At 41.1% G+C, this 10,287-nt stretch overlaps 1 pseudogene; it reads left to right on the top strand.

The window, feature by feature from the left end:
- The first annotated feature begins 9,355 nt into the window (after positions 1-9,355).
- LOC138568801 (rho GDP-dissociation inhibitor 2 pseudogene) lies at positions 9,356-9,920 on the top strand (annotated as a pseudogene).
- Positions 9,921-10,287: the final 367 nt, after the last annotated feature.

Here is a 10,287-nt window from a genome sequence, read left to right on the forward strand (position 1 = left end):
GAAAAGCAGCAAACTGACCGGAGGGAAATAAGTAATTTGTCATCAGCGAGCGCTCAATCCTCAAATGAATATAGAAGAGATGTTTTAAAACAGCACTTTAAACTGAAGTCACCAAAATCATCTAATGAAGTGCGATACCTACAAAGAAATGACAAAAACTCGAGAGGAAATGCAAACTTTAGGCAGACCTCATAACTTACATTTCTCAGTGGAGAGGAATCGTGTGATATAATCTCATGGAACACCAGAGGTTTTAATCATCTATTCCAAGAATGGTCTCTACCCATGGAGAATAATTTTGTAATATTTCTACAGGAAACCTGGTTGCGTGAAACCCCAATAAAAGATGGTTATACTATATTGCTAAATGCAGCTGGTAAAAACAGATTAGGACAGCCATTTTCGGGGCTAATAACACTTGTTAACAATGCTTATGGATGGAAAGTTATCAAAATTTATAATCCAAACATCTATGTTCAAGGAACGTTGCGGGTGATGGAATCAGAAACAAAAGTGGATGTGAAATGTCTGCTATTGATAAATATATATTGGAATCCTGTAATGATATCTACAGCACAATTTATTAACGCTGTCACAACAATCACCGATCAGTGTTTAATAAGATGCTCAAATCTTGCCATAATAATTTGTGGAGATTTTAATTATTCTTGGTATGAAGATCGGCAAGTAAGTTCATCTGTAGCCCCCTTAGGGATGACAAGAGGTGATTATTGGAGTCAAGCTCTAAAAGTAAGAAACTGCGAAATGGTAAATGGCAGAGTACAAAGTGATATTCCACCTAGTTTCACATGGCAGCGAGAGAGCTGTAAAAAACAATAGATTATTTTTGGATCAGTTCTTTACATTGGTCGAAAATTGAACGTTTGGATATACACAAGTCATCTAAAAGCGATCATCATGCACTGGTGTTGATCTTACAAATGACAAGGTCTGGTGTAAAACTAACGTATAACTGTCCGCTTGAGATAAATCAAGGAGAAAACAGATTAAGAATAAACAATCAACAAATACAGATGCTGAGCAAAAATTTAAAGAACTTGTCTAATGATCTAGCGACAAGAATAAACTTTTCTCCCTTGCTGCAACAATTCTGTATGAAAAAACAACAGCAAAAGAATGTTTGTCCAACTAAAAAATATGTATTCAGTGTGCTGGTAAGCTCGGAAAAAAAACAATTGGACAAAGACATAAGATTTTTGAAAATAAATGGAGGCTGTGATATGGCGATTAAAATCAGAAAACGCAAGGTAAAATATCGAAACTGGCTCAAATCATTTAAATTAATAAGAGATCAAGAAAGAGCAGAACTTATGTTGAAGTTGATCGTACAACATAAAGTAAAAGATTTTTGGTCAATCCTGAATACAGGATCACTATGCCAAGAGGCAAGACTAGCGAATGGTATTTCTGCATCTGCCTGGGAAGAGCACTTCAATCTAGTCTTTAACGGCAAACTGGGAAAAATAGAGAAAGTAAATGTGGTCTGTCCAGAACCTTGGGATGTGGTTGAATCAAAAGATACAATTTTGACATTGATACAAAAATTTAAAAACTCACGCGCGACAGGCCCTGATGGCTTGTCAAACGTGATGTTGAAAGAAAAAAAGGAACTTTGGGCTGATTTCATTGAGAACCTTTTCCAACTGATATCGACATCAAAAACCATTCAAGCATCGTGGACAACATCTGTTATTGTGCCTATTTTTAAGAAGGGTAATGGGGACGATCCGAACAACTATCGCCCTATTGCCCTTCAGGCCACTATAGGAAAAATATTTGCAGCATGTCTGCAACAAAAGTTAACGTCTTGGGCATATGTATCTGGGCGAATGGATTTTAGACAAACAGGTTTTACTAAAGATACAGGAACTGAGGTGAACTTGTTGATACTAAGCTTATTAAAGCTTGACGCATTGAAAAATAAAAATAACTTGTTTATAGCTTTTATAGACATGCGTCAAGCTTTTGACACTATAAACCGTGATAAATTATGGATGAAACTACAATCATGGTCTTGCCTGCCAGCCTTGCTTCAACCACTGATTGCGTTACATAATGATACCACTACAAGAGTTCACTTGGATGCTTCAGGAAATCTGACAAATGAAATAAAAACCTCTAAGGGCGTTAAGCAGGGGTGCCCATTAGCTGCCCTATTGTTTAAACTATTCACTTCAGATATTTCAGGCAATCTGGAAAATACTCATCGATTTCCACCCAAAGTGAATGGTCAAGAGATCAGCTGGGCATATTACGCAGATGATATTGTTTGACCTGACCCAAATTGGTCTGCAACGACTCTTGAACAATTTAGTTGCATACTTTCAAGAAAATGAGCTTGCAATTAATATGAAGAAGTCTAAAATCATGGCAATAACATCAGGAGCAAAAAAGAAAGTCAACCAGTTTAAGTGGTCTGTAGCAGGCGAGACAATTGAGACAGTATCAACAATCCTATATTTAGGCGTGCAAATAAACAGCTCGATCTGTGAATCAGTATGGGTAGCAGAATTGAAACATCGCATGTCCATATTGACAATACAAGGCCAAAAGCTGCATTTTGAATATGGCAAATTTACCCTCCAACCACTACGGACCTTCTATGTACAAAAAGTAATTCCCATAATAACGTATGGGGCGGAAGCTGGCTGGAACATTGACCATCGAATTTGGGCCATCTTGGAAGGCAAATTTTGGAAGAAAATATTGCGACTTTCAAGCAGTACCCCGATTGTTGCAATAAGATATGAACTGGGCCTGGAACCATTATATGGAACAATTCAATGGAAATCAATTGCAGCTCTACGAAAGATGCAGCTATCAAAAATTGCTCCAGCGTACAAAATATTTGAATCAGCGACTAAAAATCCACATGGAGGAATTCTCTTGTCTTGGCAAATAAAATCAGGAATATCTTGAAAATAGCTGACATCTCATGGCAAATGGTAATAACAATGCCACAACTCGCAAAGAAAAAGTTAAGGCAATGGAACTGGATTTTAAACTAAGAACAGCGTTTGTCAATGTCCTCATCCCTGAACTTGGGTATGTCTTGTAATTGCCTAGACAAAGTTCCAAGATATCTATCAGGATTTCCTTCCAAATGGCATCGGAACAAGTTTCTGAGGCTTCGTTTGAATTTATATAAAACCAAAGAAGTTTTGTGGAGAAGAAAAGATCCGAAGATCGTTGACAATCTATGTCGATTCTGTGCAATGGAAATAGAATCATTAAAACATCTAATCATGGAATGTCCCACAATAACCACTCAATGAATTTGCTTTTTGGGCAGATTTGTATCACCTAACATTAATATGGATGAGTGGTGGTGGAGGGTGCTGACTGGAAACGATGAGATGTTAACTTGTGCAGTGATAGATTTTTTGGAAAAACTGCTAGAGTAGGGAGATGCCCCGTAACATCTTGAAGCATACGGGTTACAGTATTGGTTGAATCCATATGTATGTGTGGACCTATGTGTGCCTTAATCATCTAATGAAGTGTATTGTGATGTGATTGTTCGTGTTTTGTAATTAAAGTTTGTAAAAAACGAATTGTTACAATAAAAAAAAACAAAAAAAAAAACATTTGATGTTTTGTGTCTCTCAGCAGTGACCACCCTCCCTTTCCTAAAACCAGAACTGGGTTTTCAATTGTACAAGAAAACTCTAGGGAAGGGTGGTTGCATGCAAAACTGGGATTTCTGCTCACCATAAATTTGATCTGCAACTTTTAGCATGACCGATGATTTCAGCTACAACTATTGGAGTTGTAGTCCAAAACGTATGGAGAGCTGCAAATTGCAGTCCCTTGTAGCTAATACAATGTACAATTTCACTTTAACCAGTGAAGAATTTGTGTATTACTGCATCAGATAAGGGATACAGTCAAAGTCTGCATTATGCAGGTAAATGGCTATAATCGACAGTCTCAATCTCTCTTTAGGGAGCTCCAAACCTGGCGGTTACTGGAAAAAGCCAACGTTCATGCACTGGCATGTTTTTTCATTTATTCTAATTTGCTCCCCGTACAGGTATTGTAAACGAGAGCCCAATTTATTACACTTATAAAAGCAATATTCAATAATGGAGTAGTCAAAGTGCACGAAAAAACCCAGCTTTATTCAAAACACTGCAACTCTGCCACGACAGCATTCAATCAACTCTCAGTATTACAAGGAGTGTGAGCAGTGTTAAGTGGAAGACACGTCATCCATGTCATCATAATACAATCTCAATTACAAAACTTATGAATACATTTAAATGGTTAACATTGTAAACTACATATAGAGTATATAGGTGTTAGTTCTATGACTCGGTTGGACATATTTGATGGCTCCTCCTGGGCCCAACCCATTACAGATATTTCTTTCATTACATCATTATAATTACACTGGATGTGTTGGCTGGTGCTGTTCATTAAAGGTGGTTGTGGCAAGAGGGATTTCCATTGGTTGGCCATGTATTCACCAACCTAGGACACTTTGACAAGACATCAAAATATAAGGGAGATATATGGTGGGCAGATAGAAGTTCATGGTCTGAAATAATTTCAATTCAAAGTACTCCCCATCATTCCCAGGCCATGTGCCCTATCTGATCCTTTGTATTGGGCCATGTGAATCATCTTGTTTCTCTGTGTGTGCTAGGGGGTTCAACAGGTTTTTTATCTGTACATGGCTCATGATGAATAACCAGTGTTCATGGCTTGATCACACGTTAAGGGATTGTGCTGGAAAATTATTTTCCTGCTTTTTACTGAGATTGAACCCAACTCGAACGTGTATGTTGTACTCATTGTGGCCTCTCGGGACACCTGTCATCTATGGAGTCATTTGGCATGTGATTCTCATGCACCTGGAAATCAATGGCTGTCTGTGCTCCTAGTCTTGCTGCAGCCTCTCTGCTGGGAAAATGGCTGCACTCCTGCATTTCTCGGCTCCATATTGGTGACCTATCTTCGTCTCTGGTCATGTTACATTTGTTACATTTACCTTGTGCATCTGTCATACGTTGGTTTCCCAGTATGCAGTGATTTTGTTGAATTGAAAACAACAAATGCAATTTTCAACGAACCCAAAATACTTATGGGGATATATGATTTTTTTTTTTTAAATTGGGCTTGCCTGGGGAACACACCGATAAACAATGAAGTTAATTTTTTGTAGTTTTTGTTCGTTAAAAATTCATTTGTTTTGGGATTCATTAAAATTACATTTAACCAGTTTCCCTGTCCATGTATACTTCATCCTTCCTACATATGATTTAATCTGCCCTATCAGTGTAGTGTGTCCCTCTCTTGGTATTCTGGAATCATCCTACCTTCTGAACGTAGGGCTCTTTGCATAGCGGGCATGCAATGGATGGGAAGCAAAATAACTCTGACACCAAATAATCAAAGCAACTCAGGAATATGGCAAAGTTTTCTGTTTTATTAACAATTATCTAGAACGGACATCAACAAACGTTCGCTCATGTCTCTCGAATCATTTCATAAAAAATCACATTTATATACTAACAATTTGTCATGGGTGACGTCATACTAATGGCTCTATTGCCCTATAGTTAGTTTGGTCTTCGCTAAGCAATGGTTGAGAGTGGTGTAACATACCAAGCGCCTGCAGTCTCACAAAATGCATACAGTTTAAGTTCTGCATTTAAACTCATGCTTTTAGGGCTTGCTGGGCTGCATACGAATTGACCAGAGCTTCCTGTCAATTGGGCCTGCTTGCGCCTCTACTCGAGGACCTGTGATGGATGTACCCTCCCAGCCCCCCAAGGTTTGAGTTTCCTGCAGCGCTGTATGTACTTTTGTCCCATCAGTCTTTGCTTTTTATATTAAGACGGGACTTGGTCTGCCTATAATGTGAGCATCATTTCCGCCACATGTAAAGTTAAACTCCAGAGCTTATGCTTCACTTTGAAAACATCATGTACTTATGTGCAAACTGAAGAAAAAGGAGCTGCGTTTTACCCTTGGTTGTTTCCTTTAGAGTGGATGGGCCTCTGCTCAGGGGAAGAGTAAAGCGTGTCATTTGATCCTAGACAACTTCAACCTCCATTATAGTAACGGAGCTTTTGAAGAGATATAGAGCGACATTTGTTTTCACACACTTCTTACTGTGTGAATGCATTGGGTGTCTGTTGGCCTGTCTTATCAGATGTAGCTGGTGTAAAAAAAGAAAGCCATCTCTTGAACTCGTTATTTGTCTTTTGAGACAGGAAGCTGCCCTTTTGTGGTTAAGGATTATTCTGCTGGAAAGAAGAAGCTAGTTCATCGCCTTTTGCTTAAACCAAGCAACAGGCTATTCATGTGTTTTGCTAAACCCATGTGTGTTATTCATTCAAGGCACTATATTTTTTCTACAGCAAGTGTCTACATCTGTCTCTTGACACTAGCCCTTGCCTTATGTGCAACCACATAGTGTTCAACGCACATTAGTGGTCTCTCACTGTTGCCATTACTGAGGTAGTCTGATCTGTGACTGTCTTAGCTCGTTCGTCTATCGTCCATAATTCATAAAACTACATGACAAATAAGAAAAACCTATGCGGGCTTGTGATACGATCAAGGGGAACATCTAAGTATACTTTCTATAAGTGGTGGGTTGTGATTGGCTATCTACTGTCAGATGGACAACTTGTGCCCACCTCTACTGCAAGTCATCTTCAACACTATTAGGTACACAGTATATCATTGGCTCTCAAATTATAAGGCCCTTTGTAATATTGTCCTCTACAATTGGTAGGCACGCTCGTGCCATGTCTGGAGCATTTGGTTCACTTAGCAGCACGTAAGCTCAAACCCAGGTGCCTGGAGGTGGACCTCCCCACCCAATTAGCCAAACATCTCATCACCCATGCCTTCTGCCATGTTGGTTGTCTTTGAACTTTGCCTTACAGAGTATTCTTGTCTCTGGGAATATAAGGGAGTGCAGGCATGCACTATCGTTGTTCTCGAACTCCAAGCTCCACTCTCTTGGCTCATGTGACGGGAGACCCCAATTTGGTCCATTTTGCAGTAATGAAATGTCTTGAATTAATACAACGTGGCACGCTTGGTGTTCTTTCTTTGCACCTTAACAAGGGATGATTCGGCTTCTCACATCCACCGTCTTAAAGAATAGATAACCGGCCTTGGCTGCTTCAGCTGTGACGCCAGGCCAGACAGCCCTTCTAGACTCTTCCACGATCCCAGCTAATTTGTGTTGCGATACAGCTCTCTGGCTTTCCTCTCCATGGGTGCGGGCTTACTAAATTCATGACACCGCTGTCCAGTTCCTAAACAGCGGTGGCTCTGCCTGCAGTCTATTCACTACTTATAGCCAGCTTCTAAGAATTCTTGTATCTACTTGCATTATAGCATCTGTACAGTTATTGAACAGTTTGCATTTTCTCCAGTGCTCTTCCCACATGCAATCTTCTTTTCACATATGACAGTTTACTCGATTCTTAACATTGTCATCAGTTTCTATATGGTCCATATGTTTTCTTCAGCCTATCTTCTCAGGGCGTCATGCTCTTCTCTCGTGATGACAGTATCTCCTCTTTCTCTAATTTTCATATTCCTTCAGGGAGTTCTTCCCTCAGATTATCGTCTCTTCGGGATACGTTTTATAGGGTTTTCACAGTGGATACCTTTCCTTGAATATTCACCATGGTATGGTCACAACTGCTGGTGTCAAACATGGCACACTCTCAGGCTTCCAGCATACAGGTGGTGGGGTGGCAGGACTTCCTGCAGAGGCATGTAACTGCTCCTCTACACTTCTATGCTATATACAGAATACTACTTGGGCGTTCTGCTATCCAGCAATGATCCCTACTAGTATTGCACAACCTAACAAATTCTTTTTGACAGAAGCACATACATTGATTGCTTTAAAAAAAATATTTTTTAATCTGTCTTTCTTTGTCTCGCGTCTCACCCCTAGACTCATGGGGTGGTAGGGCTGCCTCAACTGTATTGTTTCTCACCTGTCCTTTAATGGTGAGGAGTAGGGGCAGGAATTAATACTTCCATATTCATCTGAGTAGGGGCAGTAGGTGATACCTGCATATTCATCTGCCCCATTACAGTACTATGGCAATGAGCATTTTGGGTCTGCGATAACTTTTTCAGGCGTTTTTGTAACTTGTTGAATCCCTATTAGCTTGATTTTTGCAGGATGCTAATTGGCAGCATTCTGTCAACTCAACGTGGACTGTGTTCCGCAGTCATTTGTAAACTCTTGATATCCTGCACGGCTGGGCTGCGAGAATGCTTGTAGGATGTTAGCAGGATTTCTAAAGCTGAACATGTGCTGTGTGCACATCCAGGCTGGCCTTGGGATACTAGCAGGTGAATCCAACATGAGCTCATATCTGGCGACCTGTCAGAGTGTCCAATGGGGCACCAAATGGGAAGTGAGTGATGCCAATCACGCACTTTGCCAAAGGAAAAGGAACTGAAATGCGTTCCCATATGGACAGAACTAGAGCTTTGAAATGTCAGTGTTTGGCGGCGGTACATTAATGACATCATTTTGATGAGTGTCCTGGGCAGCGCGAATCCAGGGAAAATAAAATGAACTCCATTATGAGTCTTCCTGGGGAATGTTTGGCCATCACTATAACATATCTACCAATACAGAATCCATAAAGTAGTTCCACACATATGGCAGTATGGTTAAGGGTCTCAGATCCATTATTTACCATACCTAATTTTTTGGTTTGGCTTTCAGCTTCACAGATCACCCATAAGTGCCAGCCACACTCTTTGCCTTGCTTAAGCGTATTTTGTTGAATGAGTATTATCAAGTAATAGCCTATTATACTGTTGCTGAATTGCATGCAGATCTCTGTAGCCATACTGAAAGAGGTTTTCTATACTAGACATCAACCACCTCTGTTTTAGTGTTGTGGCCTATTGGAATTGTTCACAACCACAGAAGCTGGCTCCACGAATCAAGGAGCTCATAATGCAGGTGTTATTCACTGTTGGCACCCGGGGTGTAGGAGCCAACCGATCTGGTTTAAGGCTGTTCCTCTAGCCCCACCATCTTCCCCCCGCAACCTTAACCTTCCCTCTGGAATACAGATGCCCCTCTCCTTTCCCTATCGTAAACCCCACCCCCTCTGGTCTCCCTGGTGCAGTCCGCTCACTTGAGACAAAGGATTAAACTACATCTAGCAAGCATGATTCGCGCTTTATGTCTACACCTGTTGTAACCAAAGGCGCTGCTTTTTATCTGCACCAACTTCCTTCCGCCCTCCAACTGCCAACAGTGAGAGGAAAAGTGTGCCTAGCTAGCACCCGGACACCGAAGGGAGCCTGGCCAACACCAAGAGGCCCAATGACTGAACCAGAGCCTGAGAAACTGAACTACAGACACCCACCACAGAAGTCCCTGCAAGAGATCCAGGAGCTGGGCAAGGATGACGAGAGCTTTGCCAAGTATAAGAAAATATTGCTAGGCGATGGACCTGTGGTAGTAGATCCAACAGCCCCTAATGTGACGGTCACATGGCTCACGCTGGTCTGTGATGAGGCTCCAGGTCCAATCACCATGGACCCACAGGAGACCTCTGTACGCTCAAGAAAACATACCTTTGTATTGAAGGAGGGCATTGAATATATAGTCAAATCCACTTCAAAGTCATTAAGGAATTTGTGTCGGGGCTGAAGTACGTGCAGCATGCCTACAGGACCGGCGTGGGAGTGGACAAAGGCACTTTCATGGTGGGCAGCTACGAACCACGACCGGAGGAGTATGAATTCCAACGCCTGTGGAGGAGGCACTAAAGGGGATGATCTCCCATGGTAGCTATCGCAAGAAGTCCTTCTTCAATGATGATGACAAGCATTACCATCTGTCCTGGGAGTGGAACCTGTTTATCCGTAAGGATTGGAACAAATGAAAACCAAACCTGCTTTGCTTCTGTTCTATGTACAACCCTTCCTATCTTCTGCCAAATGCATTTAACTTTCTGTCAACCATCGATCTCCCTTCCTTTCTCACTTCAATTCTGTAACACTTCTACTCCCAACTATCCTTCTACTTCCATTATTCCTTTTCCCCTCTTTCCTCTTACTCTACTTCATTGCCTCCTATTATTCTTCCAATCATAGCTCCTGTTCAACTCTATACCAATAGCTACTCCTGTTTTCCCACTCACTGTCACTCTTCCCGTTACTACCTCGACTACTGTTCCCACTCTGCTACTTCCACTACCTCGCTCTACTACCTTCCAAATCACTCGGGGATATGATGGGAGCCCTGCACAT

The sequence above is a fragment of the Ambystoma mexicanum genome, chromosome 2q (assembly GCF_040938575.1).
Source record: "Ambystoma mexicanum isolate Mex_15411 chromosome 2q, UKY_AmexF1_1, whole genome shotgun sequence".
NCBI lineage: Eukaryota > Metazoa > Chordata > Amphibia > Caudata > Ambystomatidae > Ambystoma > Ambystoma mexicanum.